This window comes from Rattus norvegicus, chromosome 5 (genome assembly GCF_021556685.1).
Source record: "Rattus norvegicus strain SHRSP/BbbUtx chromosome 5, alternate assembly SHRSP_T2T, whole genome shotgun sequence".
NCBI lineage: Eukaryota > Metazoa > Chordata > Mammalia > Rodentia > Muridae > Rattus > Rattus norvegicus.
This window is the reverse complement of record NC_141538.1, coordinates 93,601,359-93,615,716: the sequence shown is the minus strand read 5'-3', so window position 1 is coordinate 93,615,716 and position 14,358 is coordinate 93,601,359. Positions and strand designations below refer to the sequence as shown.

At 42.3% G+C, this 14,358-nt stretch overlaps 1 protein-coding gene across 2 annotated transcripts in view; it reads right to left on the bottom strand.

Moving 5' to 3' along the window:
* Frmd3 (FERM domain containing 3) overlaps positions 1 to 14,358 on the bottom strand; it is a 288,014-nt gene that overhangs the window by 180,449 nt on the left and 93,207 nt on the right.

The following is a 14,358-nucleotide window of genomic DNA, read 5'->3' as shown; positions in this document are numbered from 1 at the left end:
GGTTCTCTATTCACTGTAGCTAGATAATAAAAATAACTTACATGTCCTCAAACTAATTTGGGCAGTATTAAGCTGTAAAGAAAAATGAAATGAAAAAAGGAGAAAAATGAAATCATGAATATGTAGATAAGTGGATGGAACTAGAAAATACACTGCCTTGTTCTGCAGCAAATTGATGTGTAGGGTTGGGGAGTGGGGAAGGTGGGGGTGTTGTGTTAGTGGGGATGGTGACACCTGAAGGTGAGCATATCCTCAAAAGAGAAGGGGGTGGTGGAATGGGAATAGGACTTGTGTGAGGGATTAGGGGGAAGATCAGAAGAGGTGATATTGGATTAAAAAGCAAATAAATGAATAAATAAATTTGAAATAAAGAAAAAAGACATTCCATGATAAAGTGAAAAAATATCTACAAATCTAGCTCTTCAGAAAAAAAAAATCCAAACCAAGGAGGTTAATAGACGCCATGAAAACCCAGGAAAAAAGCAATCTCCTATTAGCTAAAAAAAAAGTAAGAGAACACACACACACACACACACACACACACACACACACACACTCTCTCCATGACCACCAGCACCACCAGTACCATCAGCACCAAAATAGGAATTCAGAATCTCTTTCAATACAGTAGCCTAAATTCTCCAGTAAGTAAACACAAATTAACAGAGTGGATATGACAGCAGGACCCATCTTTTTTATGTATACCGGAAACTCACCATTTCATCAAAATAAACATTACTTCAGGGGAAAGGGTTGGAAAAAGGTATTCTGAGCAAATAGTTGGACCAAAATTAATAAAAAAAGAGATAGGGAAAGACACTATATATTCATCATAAGCAAAATCCATAATGATAGCTTGTCATCTGTTAAGACCTATGGGTGCCCCAAACAAAAGGGAACCCATTTTTGTTAAAAATATTACTAGAGAGTAAACCACATATTTATCCTTACACTTGAAGAGTGGGAGACTTTAAAACACACTCTCATTCATGGACAGATCATCCAGACAGACAGAGTAATGCCTGAGATAACTGACATTAAAAACCAAATGAACCTAACAGAAGATTTCACCCAAACATAAATGATTATTCATTCTCCTCAGAATCTCACCCAATTTTCTTCAAAATCTATGATATATTTGGACATAAATCAAATCATAATAGATTCAAGAAAGTAGAAATACTTTCCTGTGTCCTGTCAGTTTACCATGCATTAAAGCTCGACACTGGCCCAAGAGGAAACTACATAGTGCCTCTGGACACAGGAACATAGGAGCAGTCGGTTGCAAGAGCACTGCAGTCCAGATCTGTGTCCAGATCTTAACTGAACCAGTAAAACATCTCCCTGCACCCAAATCCCATGGTGGTAGTGGCAGGGGAATCTCAGGAACAGAAGATACCATAGAAAACATTGACACAACTGTCAAAGATAATGTAAAATGGAAAAAGTTCCTAGCCCCAAACATACAGGAAATCCAGGACACAATGAGGATAATAGGTATAAAAGAGAGTGAAGATTCCCAACTTTAAGAGCCAGTAAATATCTTCAACAAAATCATAGAAGTATACTTCAATAACCTAAAGAAAGAGATGCCCATAAACATACAAGAAGCCTACAGAACTCCAAATAGATAGGACCTGAAAAGAAATTCCTCCTGTCACATAATAATCAAAACATACATGCACAAAACAAAGAAAGAATATTAATAGCAGTGAGGGATAAAGGTCAAGTAATATATAAAGGAAGACCTATCAGAATTACACTAGACTTCTCACTAGAGACTATGAAAGCCAAAAGATCAAGGACACATGACATACAGACACTAAGAGAACACAAATTCCAGCCCTGGCTACTATACCAGCAAAACTATCAATTCACATTGAGGGAAAAACCAAGAAATTCCATGATGAAACCAAATTTACACAATGTCTTTCTACAAACCCAGCCATTCAAAGGATAATAAAAGGCAAAGCCCAACACAAGAAGGTAAGCTACACCCTAGAAAAAGCAAGAAAGTAATCTCCTTGAAACAAAACCAAAAGAAGAGAAGCACACAAACATAATCCCACTTCCGAATATGAAAATAACAGGAAGCAATAATCACTATGCCTTAATATCTCTCAACATCAATGGACTCGATTTCCCAATAAAAAGACACAGATTACTAGACTGGATACATAAAGAGGACCCAATATTTTGCTGCCTATGGGAAACATACCTCAGAGAGAAAGACAGACACTACCTCAGAGTAAAAGCCTGGAAAATGACTTTCCAATCAAATGGTCTGAAGAAGCAAGCTGAAGTAGCCATTCTATATTGAATAAAATCAACTTTCAATCAAGTCATCATAAAAGATAAGGAAGGACACTTCATATTCATCAAAGGAAAAATTAACCAAGATGAAATCTCAATCCTAAATATCTATGCTCCAAACACAAGGGCACCTACATTTATAAAAGAAATCTTACCAAAGCTCAAAGCACACATTGCACCTCACAGAATAACAGTAGGAGATTTCAACACTCCACTTTCATCAATGGACAGATGATGGAAACAAATTAAACAGAGACATAGAGAGACTAACAGAAATTATGAACATAATGGACTGTTCAGATATTTATATACTCCATCCTAAAACAAAAGGATATACCTTCCTCTCACCACCTCATGATATGTTCTCCAAAGTTGATCATATAATCAGTCACAAAACAGGCTTCAAAAGGTACAGGAAGATAAAAATAATCCCATGCATCCTATCAGATCACCACGGACTAAGGCTGGTCTTCAATAACAATTAGGAAAGAACACCAACATATACATGGAAGTTGAATAGTGCTCTACCTAATAATAACTTGGTCAAGGATGAAATAAAAAAGACATTAAAGACTTCTTAGAATTTAATGAAAATGAAGGTACAACATACCCAACCTTATGGGACACAATGAAAGATGTGTTAAGAGGAAAACTCATAGCTCTGAGGTCCTGCACAAAGAAACAGGAGAGAGCATTCATCAGCAGTTTGACAGCACGACTGAAGGCTCTAAAACAAAAAGAAGCAATTATACCGAAGAGGAGTAAAAGGCAGGAGATATTCAAACTCAGGGCTGAAATCAACCAAGTAAAAACAAGAAGGACTATACAAAGAATCAACAGAACCAAAAGCTGGTTCTTTGAGAAAATTAACAAGGTAGATGAACACTTAGCCAGAATAAAGAGAGGACATAGAGAGTATGTACAAATTAACAAAATCAAAAATGAAAAGGGAGACATAACAACAGAATCAGAGGAAATTAAAAAAATCATCAGATCCTACTACAAAAGGCTATAGTCACCCAAACTGGAAAATCTGGAGGAAATGGACAACTTCCTAGACAGCTACCAGGTACCAAAGTTAAATTAGGAACAAATAAACCATCTAAGCAACCTCATAATGCTAAAGAAATAGAAGCAATTATTAAAATCTCCCAACCAAAAGGAGCCCAGGTCTATCTGGGTTCAGTGCAGAATTCTATCAGACCCTCATAGAAGACTTCATACCAATACTGTCCAAACTATTCCACAAAATAGCAACAGAAGGAGCACTACCAAATTCCTTCTATGAAGCCACAATTACTTTTTCTTTATTAACTTGAGTATTTCTTATATACATTTCGAGTGTTATTCCCTTTCCCGGTATCCAGGCAAACATCCCCCTCCCCCCTCCCCTTCCTTATGGGTGTTCCCCTCCCAACCCTCCCCCCATTGCCGCCCTCCCCCCAACAATCTAGTTCACTGGGGGTTCAATCTTAGGAGGACCCAGGGCTTCCCCTTCCACTGGTGCTCTTACTAGGATATTCATTGCTACCTATGAGGTCAGAGTCCAGGGTCAGTCCATGTATAGTCGTTAGGTAGTGGCTTAGTCCCTGGAAGCTCTGGTTGCTTGGCATTGTTGTACATATGGGGTCTCGAGCCCCTTCAAGCTCTTCCAGTTCTTTCTCTGATTCCTTCAACGGGGGTCCTATTCTCAGTTCAGTGGTTTGCTGCTGGCATTCGGCTCTGTATTTGCTGTATTCTGGCTGTGTCTCTCAGGAGCGATCTACATCCGGCTCCTGTTGGTCTGCACTTCTCTGCTTCATCCATCTTGTCTAATTGGGTGGCTGTATATGTATGGGCCACATGTGGGGCAGGCTCTGAATGGGTGTTCCTTCAGTCTCTGTTTTAATCTTTGCCTCTCCCTTCCCTGCCAAGGGTATTCTTGTTCCCCTTTTAAAGAAGGAGTGAAGCATTCACATTTTGATCATCCGTCTTGAGTTTCATTTGTTCTAGGGATCTAGGGTAATTCAAGCATTTGGGCTAATAGCCACTTATCAATGAGTGCATACCATGTATGTCTTTCTGTGATTGGGTTAGCTCACTCAGGATGATATTTTCCAGTTCCAACCATTTGCCTACGAATTTCATAAACTCGTTGTTTTTGATAGCTGAGTAATATTCCACTGTGTAGATGTACCACATTTTCTGTATCCATTCTTCTGTTGAAGGGCATCTGGGTTCTTTCCAGCTTCTGACTATTATAAATAAGGCTGCGATGAACATAGTGGAGCACGTGTCTTTTTTATATGTTGGGGCATCTTTTGGGTATATGCCCAAGAGAGGTATAGCTGGATCCTCAGGCAGTTAAATGTCCAATTTTCTGAGGATCCTCCAGACTGATTTCCAGAATGGTTGTACTAGTCTGCAATCCCACCAAAAATGGAGGAGTGTTCCTCTTTCTCCACATCCTCGCCAGCATCTGCTGTCACCTGAGTTTTTGATCTTAGCCATTCTCACTGGTGTGAGGTGAAATCTCACGGTTGTTTTGATTTGCATTTCCCTTATGACTAAAGATGTTGAACATTTCTTTAGGTGTTTCTCAGCCATTTGGCATTCCTCAGCTGTGAATTCTTTGTTTAGCTCTGAACCCCATTTTTTAATAGGGTTATTTGCCTCCCTGCGGTCTAACTTCTTGAGTTCTTTGTATATTTTGGATATAAGGCCTCTATCTGTTGTAGGATTGGTAAAGATCTTTTCCCAATCTGTTGGTTGCCGTTTTGTCCTAACCACAGTGTCCTTTGCCTTACAGAAGCTTTGCAGTTTTATGAGATCCCATTTGTCGATTCTTGATCTTAGAGCATAAGCCATTGGTGTTTTGTTCAGGAAATTTTTTCCAGTGCCCATGTGTTCCAGATGCTTCCCTAGTTTATCTTCTATTAGTTTGAGTGTGTCTGGTTTGATGTGGAGGTCCTTGATCCACTTGGACTTAAGCTTTGTACAGGGTGATAAGCATGGATCAATCTGCATTCTTCTACATGTTGACCTCCAGTTGAACCAGCACCATTTGCTGAAAATGCTTTCTTTTTTCCATTTGATGGTTTTGGCTCCTTTGTCAAAAATCAAGTGACCATAGGTGTGTGGGTTCATTTCTGGGTCTTCAATTCTATTCCATTGGTCTATCTGTCTGTCTCTGTACCAATACCATGCAGTTTTTATCACTATTGCTCTGTAATACTGCTTGAGTTCAGGGATAGTGATTCCCCCTGAAGTCCTTTTATTGTTGAGGATAGCTTTAGCTATCCTGGGTTTTTTGTTATTCCAGATGAATTTGCAAATTGTTCTGTCTAACTCTTTGAAGAATTGGATTGGTATTTTGATGGGGATTGCATTGAATCTGTAGATCGTTTTTGGTAAAATGGCCATTTTTACTATATTAATCCTGCCAATCCATGAGCATGGGAGATCTTTCCATCTTCTGAGGTCTTCTTCAATTTCCTTCTTCAGTGTCTTGAAGTTCTTATTGTACAGATCTTTTACTTGCTTGGTTAAAGTCACACCGAGGTACTTTATATTATTTGGGTCTATTATGAAGGGTGTCGTTTCCCTAATTTCTTTCTCGGCTTGTTTCTCTTTTGTATAGAGGAAGGCAACTGATTTATTTGAGTTAATTTTATACCCAGCCACTTTGCTGAAGTTGTTTATCAGCTTTAGTAGTTCCCTGGTGGAACTTTTGGGATCACTTAAATATACTATCATATCATCTGCAAATAGTGATATTTTGACTTCTTCTTTTCTGATCTGTATCCCCTTGACCTCCTTTTGTTGTCTGATTGCTCTGGCTAGAACTTCAAGAACTATATTGAATAAGTAGGGAGAGAGTGGGCAGCCTTGTCTAGTCCCTGATTTTAGTGGGATTGCTTCAAGTTTCTCTCCATTTAGTTTAATGTTAGCAACTGGTTTGCTGTATATGGCTTTTACTATGTTTAGGTATGGGCCTTGAATTCCTATTCTTTCCAGGACTTTTATCATGAAGGGGTGTTGAATTTTGTCAAATGCTTTCTCAGCATCTAATGAAATGATCATGTGGTTTTGTTCTTTCAGTTTGTTTATATAATGGATCACGTTGATTGTTTTCCGTATATTAAACCATCCCTGCATGCCTGGGATGAAGCCTACTTGATCATGGTGGATGATTGTTTTGATGTGCTCTTGGATTCGGTTTGCCAGAATTTTGTTGAGTATTTTTGCATCGATATTCATAACGGAAATTGGTCTGAAGTTCTCTTTCTTTGTTGTGTGTTTGTGTGGTTTAGGTATAAGAGTAATTGTGGCTTCGTAGAAGGTTCGGTAGTGATCCATCTGTTTCAATTTTGTGGAATAGTTTGGATAATATTGGTATGAGGTCTTCTATGAAGGTTTGATAGAATTCTGCACTAAACCCATCTGGACCTGGGCTCTTTTTGGTTGGGAGACCTTTAATGACTGCTTCTATTGTGAGGAGCTGTCCGAGGAGCTGTCCTCACAGAGATGTGAGGAGCTGTCCGAGGCACTGTCCTCACATATGTGAGGAGCTGTCCTCACAAACTCCATTACAAGATGGCACCGGCATCCGGCAGAACGCACCTAGTAAAAAGGGCAATACGCAGGCGCCTGGTAACGTCCCTACTCAAAGGGACACGTACGTTTTGGTACGTCATCTGGCATAATTGGCAGCGACCAGTCAGAGAGTGACACGTCCTAGGCGAGGATAGTTTCCTATATAAGGGACGGTTATTCCTCACTCTCCGTCTCCGCATTGTAAGCTTATGCTCTCCCTCTCAAGACGCATTAAAGCTTTTCTGTAGTAGGATCCTGTGTGTGCCGCTGGCGAGACGTAGCGCGGGACATCTGGTGCCAAAAACCCGGGAAAGACCTCACCATCGTCAGCACCTTCGGAGATCCCTTGGCGACAAGGAGGATTCAGAACTGCAGGTAGATACGTTCGGAGAGGCAGCCCTCTCTTGGACTTTGCTCTGGGGTTGTCACCGCCTTGGGAAGGATTTGTTGAGGCTATAGTATTTGTCCTGGGAGCCACACTATTCTTTATGTTCTGTTTTCACCGTTTTCGCTGTTAAAAGGACGATCACAGCAGCTGAAGGCGCATCTCAGTCTCTCGTATATAAGTGAGCTTCGCGCAGCTCCCTTTTACCTTCGATTTTGACTGTTGAGGAACAAGGACGCGATAAGGCCGATGTAGATAAGCGGCACCGTCCGGGGAGGCGCGTGTAAGACTCCCGTACATAAGAGAGCAGCGTGTCCGTCTCTACCCTTTCACCTCACGCCTTGTCAGACGGACGTAGATAAGCCGCCGGCGTTCCTGGCCCATCATGGGATCCTCACAGTCTGTGGTCACGGCCTTGGAAACAGTGTTAAAGCAGAGGAACATCAAAATTGGAGGAGGAACACTTAAAAACTTTGTGAAGGAGGTGGAGAGGGTGGCGCCTTGGTTTGCCTGTTCAGGCTCGTTTACGATTGCCTCATGGAACAAACTTGGAAAAGACCTTGACAGAAAATTGGCGGAAGATGATCTGCGCCTAGGGACCAAAGCTATATGGAAGCTGGTTAAGAATTGTTTAAAGGATGAAACGTGTAAGGCAGCAGTAGTAGAAGGACAGGCCACTCTCGAGGTAGTCCGGGAAAGTCTGTCAGAAACCGAACGTAGTGAGAGGTTGGGCGCGCGCAAGAAAAAAGACGTCCTAAGAAAGAAAAGGTGCCCTCCCGGTAAGTCCAAAGACAAGGGAGCGTTGAAATTTTCAGATTCCAGCACTTCCTCCTCTACACATAAACCAGGAGGGGGAGCCAGCCTATACCCTGTGAAAGAGCTAGAAGCGCTGAACCTCGACAGTTCTGAAAGCTCTGAAAATAAAACCTTAGACTCAGAGGAGGAGGCCGAGCTAGTGCTGTTAGTATTCTTGAAACCGCCGGTATAATTAAAACCACTAGTAATGTGGCAGATATTTTCCGAAAAATCCAAATTATCCTATTAAATAGAAGATTCCCTGTATACATTACTCATATACGGGCCCATTCTGGACTCCCTGGCCCAATGAGTTCAGAGAATGATTTGGCTGACAAAGCCACAAAAATGATAGCTGTGGCCCTGGCCTCTCCTTTAGAGGCCGCTAAAGCCTTTCATGGCAATTTCCATGTCACCTCAGAAACTTTACGCCACCGCTTCTCTATAACTAGAAAAGAGGCACGTGATATAGTCACCCAATGCCAACAGTGCTGCCAGTTCCTCCCAGTTCCTCACATCGGGGTCAACCCAAGAGGAATACAGCCATTGCAAATCTGGCAAATGGATGTTACTCATAATTCTACTTTTGGAAAATTTCAGTATGTGCATGTATCTATAGACACATGTTCTGGCATTCTACATGCCACCCCACTTACAGGAGAAAAAACAACACATGTCATTCAGCACTGCCTTGAAGCATGGAGTGCTTGGGGAAAGCCAAAATGTGTAAAAACTGACAATGGCCCCGCCTACACATCTCAAAAATTCCGTCAGTTTTGTGCTCAGATGCAGGTTACCCACCTGACGGGCCTGCCCTACAACCCTCAAGGACAGGGAATCATAGAGCGTGCTCATCGGACGCTCAAATCATATTTAATAAAACAAAGGAGGGGAATTATGATAGAACTCCCCCCAACACCCCGAGTGGCCACTGCTCTGGCCCTTTTTACCTTAAATTTTTTAAATCTTGATGAAGCTGGACAAACAGCGGCTGAGCGACATTGCTCAGAGCCCAAGAGGACAAAAGAATTAGTCAAATGGAAGGATGTATTAACAAATGAATGGAAAGGCCCGGATCCTGTTTTAATAAGATCCAGGGGAGCTGTCTGTGTTTTTCCACAGGACAATGAAAATCCCATATGGATCCCAGGACGACTTACTAGGAGCATCACAGCAAGTGATCAAGAAGGGACTGGGACTCCTGCACCTCCTCACTCTTCTTCCATGGATGCCAGCAACGGTGCAGGGCGAGCTACGATGGGGAATAATGTCAACCTTTCCACTCCCGATGCCGGTGATGTACCACTAACAGGGATTTAGGGTTGGCCTATTTACCTAAGGATCCACAGGTTGAACGACTAAAAGAAAATAGGACTATTCCCCTTAAGGGCAGCCTTTGTTTTGGCATATTCAACAAAACATCTTTTGATCTCCCTTGCATTATGTTATATAATCAATCTTCTGCTTGGTTAAGGGAGGCCACATGGGGAACTGGTGAGGAGGACATTGTGGCTAACGCCACAGTTCTCTATGGTGGTGGCCTTACATTGGGTTAATGGTAGCTGCACTGATCTTACGCCCATAGCGATGCTACTTGGAGGAAAGGGCGAAAAGGGACGGTTGTCATTTTCTTGGACGGGGAACATCAAACCTGCTGCCTCTGTCTGGACAGCTACTCATATAAAATATCGCAGTAGTTACCCGCATGCCTCGCTTTATCCTGATCCCTGTTGATGCCCCGGGGACCATGACCTTATTTAGAGGAAAAAGAGATTTTGGTACTTCTGCAATTATTGCTGGCATTATTGCTACGACAGCAGTCGCTCCCTCGGTTACTGCCTCGGCATTGGCCTTGTCAAATTCAGTACAGACAACCCAAACTATCAACGATTTATCGGCCACCATCTCTGTGGCTCGGGACAGACAGGCCTCAGCCAATACTCAGATATAGGGAGGCCTTATGCTTGTCAACCAATGTATAGATCTGGTCCGAGAGCAATTAGACATTCTATGGCAACTGGCCCAGCTTGGCTGTGAGCAAAAACTCCCAGGCCTTTGTGTCACCTCCATATAATATGACAAATTTACCCGAGCTGCTAATCTGTCTAAGAGTCTTTCACAGCATCTGTTACAGAATTGGACCTCGGAGTTTGAACAGACACTTCGGGAGCTGAGAGCGACCATCATTCAAATAAATTCTACCCGACTGGACCTGTCTTTGACGGAGGGATTGTCGTCCTGGATCACCTCAGCAGTCTCTTATTTCAAGGAATGGGTGGGAGTGGGACTTTTTGGAGTGATCCTCTGCTGTGGATTAGTGTTACTCCTCTGGTTGCTTTGCAAATTGAGATCTCAAACCAGAAAGGACAAAGTAGTGATCGCCCAGGCGCTTGTAGCCCTTGAACAAGGAGCGTCAGCCGATATCTGGTTGACCATGCTCAAGCAACAGGTCGCCGGCTGGACAGCTCTTGCACTCCTAGAACCTCGGTTCATTGCACAGGATTAGAGTGTCCGGCTTGAGCAGCCCATGAGGGGTGACGAGCTTAGCATCGCACAGGGAAGTTCTACCAAATATGCTCCCTGGAAGGCATGTCATATTACATGAGGGTTTCTGCCCCAGGTTTCCCTCCCTCGAAAAATGGCAGTGCGACGGGTCGGGAGTGCCCTGGGTCCCAACAACAGCCTAAGGGTATCTCTCTTGTACAGGTTCGCCAACTTCGTACGAGGATATGACCTCTGTCTTCACCCTCCTATATCTGGGTGTCCTGTTTGCTTTAAAAAAAAAAAAAAACAGAAAGGGGGGAGATGTGAGGAGCTGTCCGAGGAGCTGTCCTCACAGAGATGTGAGGAGCTGTCCGAGGAGCTGTCCTCACATATGTGAGGAGCTGTCCTCACAAACTCCATTACAAGATGGCACCGGCATCCGGCAGAACGCACCTAGTAAAAAGGGCAATACGCAGGCGCCTGGTAACGTCCCTACTCAAAGGGACACGTACGTTTTGGTACGTCATCTGGCATAATTGGCAGCGACCAGTCAGAGAGTGACACGTCCTAGGCGAGGATAGTTTCCTATATAAGGGACGGTTATTCCTCACTCTCCGTCTCCGCATTGTAAGCTTATGCTCTCCCTCTCAAGACGCATTAAAGCTTTTCTGTAGTAGGATCCTGTGTGTGCCGCATCGTTCCTGCTGGCGAGACGTAGCGCGGGACATTATATTTCCTTAGGAGTTATGGGGTTGTTTAATGGTTTATCTGTTCCTGATTTAACTTCGGTACCTGGTATCTGTCTAGGAAATTGTCCATTTCCTGAAGATTTTCAAGTTTTGTTGAATATAGGTTTTTATAGTAAGATCTGATGATTTTTTGAATTTCCTCTGACTCTGTAGTTATGTCTCCCTTTTCATTTCTGATTTTGTCAATTTGGACACACTCTCTGTGTCCTCTCGTTAGTCTGGCTAAGGGTTTATCTATCTTGTTGATTTTCTCAAAGAACCCACTTTTGGTTCTGTTGATTCTTTCTATGGTCCTTTTTGTTTCTACTTGGTTAATTTTCGCTCTGAGTTTGATTATTTCCTGACTTCTACTCCTCCTGGGTGTATTTGCTTCTTTTTGTTCTAGAGGTTTTAGGTGTGCTGTCAAGCTGCTGACATATGCTCTTTCCTGTTTCTTTCTGCAGGCACTCAGCGCTATGAGTTTTCCTCTTAGCACAGCTTTCATTGTGTCCCATAAGTTTGGGTATGTTGTACCTTCATTTTCATTAAATTCTAAAAAGTTTTTAATTTCTTTCTTTATTTCTTCCTTGACCAGGTTATCATGGAGTAGAGCATTGTTCAATTTCCAAGTATATGTGGGCATTCTTCCTTGATTGTTATTGAAGACCAGTTTTAGGCCGTGGTGGTCCGATAGCAGCATGGGATTATTTCTATCTTTCTGTACCTGTTGAGGCCCGTTTTTTGACCAATTATATGGTCAATTTTGGAGAAAGTACCATGAGGAGCTGAGAAGAAGATATATCCTTTTGCTTTAGGATAGAATGTTCTATAAATATCCGTTAAGTCCATTTGGCTCATGACTTCTCTTAGTCTGTCTACATCTCTGTTTAATTTCTGTTTCCATGATCTGTCCATTGATGAGAGTGGGGTGTTGAAATCTCCCACTATTATTGTGTGAGGTGCAATGTGTGTTTTGAGCTTTAGTAAGGTTTCTTTTACATATGTAGGTGCCCTTGTATTTGGGGCATAGATATTTAGGATTGAGAGTTCATCTTGGTGGATTTTTCCTTTGATGAATATGAAGTGTCCTTCCTTATCTTTTTTTGATGACTTTTAGTTGAAAATTGATTTTATTTGATATTAGAATGGCTACTCCAGCTTGCTTCTTCTGACCATTTGCTTGGAAAATTGTTTTCCAGCCTTTCACTCTGAGGTAATGTCAGTCTTTGTCTCTGAGGTGTGTTTCCTGTAGGCAGCAGAATGCAGGGTCCTCGTTGCGTATCCAGTTTGTTAATCTATGTCTTTTTATTGGAGAGTTGAGGCCATTGATGTTGAGAGATATTAAGGAATAGTTATTATTGCTTCCCGTTATATTCATATTTGGATGTGAGGTTATGTTTGTGTGCTTTCATTCTCTTTGTTTTGTTGCCAAGACGATTAGTTTCTTGCTTCTTCTAGGGTATAGCTTGCCTCCTTATGTTGGGCTTTACCATTTATTATCCTTTGTAGTGCTGGATTTGTAGAAAGATATTGTGTAAATTTGGTGTTGTCATGGAATATCTTGGGTTCTCCATCTATGTTAATTTAGAGTTTTGCAGGATACAGTAACCTGGGCTGGCATTTGTGTTCTCTTAGGGTTTGTATGACATCAGTCCAGGATCTTCTGGCCTTCATAGTTTCTGGCGAGAAGTCTGGTGTGATTCTGATAGGTCTGCCTTTATATGTTACTTGAACTTTTTCCCTTACTGCTTTTTTTTTTTTATTAACTTGAGTATTTCTTATATACATTTCGAGTGTTATTCCCTTTCCCGGTTTCCGGGCAAACATCCCCCTCCCCCCTCCCCTTCCTTATGGGTGTTCCCCTCCCAACCCTCCCCCCATTGCCGCCCTCCCCCCATAGACTAGTTCATTGGGGGTTCAGTCTTAGCAGGACCCAGGGCTTCCCCTTCCACTGGTGCTCTTACTAGGATATTCATTGCTACCTATGGGGTCAGAGTCCAGGGTCAGTCCATGTATAGTCTTTAGGTAGTGGCTTAGTCCCTGGAAGCTCTGGTTGCTTGGCATTGTTGTACTTTTGGGGTCTCGAGCCCCTTCAAGCTCTTCCAGTTCTTTCTCTGATTCCTTCAACGGGGGTTCTATTCTCAGTTCAGTGGTTTGCTGCTGGTATTAGCCTCTGTATTTGCTGTATTCTGGCTGTGTCTCTCAGGAGCAATCTACATCCAGCTCCTGTCGGTCTGCACTTCTTTGCTTCATCCATCTTGTCTAATAGGGTGGCTGTATATGTATGGGCCAAATGTGGGGCAGGCTCTGAATGGGTGTTCCTTCAGTCTCTGTTTTAATCTTTGCCTCTCCCTTCCCTGCCAAGGGTATTCTTTTTCCTCATTTAAAAAAGGAGTGAAGCATTCACATTTTGATCATCCGTCTTGAGTTTCGTTTGTTCTAGGGATCTAGGGTAATTCAAGCATTTGGGCTAATAGCCACTTATCAATGAGTGCATACCATGTATGTCTTTCTGTGATTGGGTTAGCTCACTCAGGATGATATTTTCCAGTTCCAACCATTTGCCTACGAATTTCATAAACTCGTTGTTTTTGATAGCTGAGTAATATTCCATTGTGTAGATGTACCACATTTTCTGTATCCAGTCCTCTGTTGAAGGGCATCTGGGTTCTTTCCAGCTTCTGGCTATTATAAATAAGGCTGCGATGAACATAGTGGAGCACGTGTCTCTTGTATATGTTGAGGCATCTTTTGGGTATATGCCCAAGAGAGGTATAGCTGGATCCTCAGGCAGTTCAATGTCCAATTTTCTGAGGAACCTCCAGACTGATTTCCAGAATGGTTTTACCAGTCTGCAATCCCACCAACAATGGAGGAGTGTTCCTCTTTCTCCACATCCACGCCAGCATCTGTTGTCCCCTGAGTTTTTGACCTTAGCCAATCGCACTTGTGTGAGGTGAAATCTCAGGGTTGTTTTGATTTGCATTTCCCTTATGACTAAAGATGTTGAACATTTCTTTAGGTGTTTCTCAGCCATTCGGCATTCCTCAGCTGTGAATTCTTTGTTTAGCTCTGAAC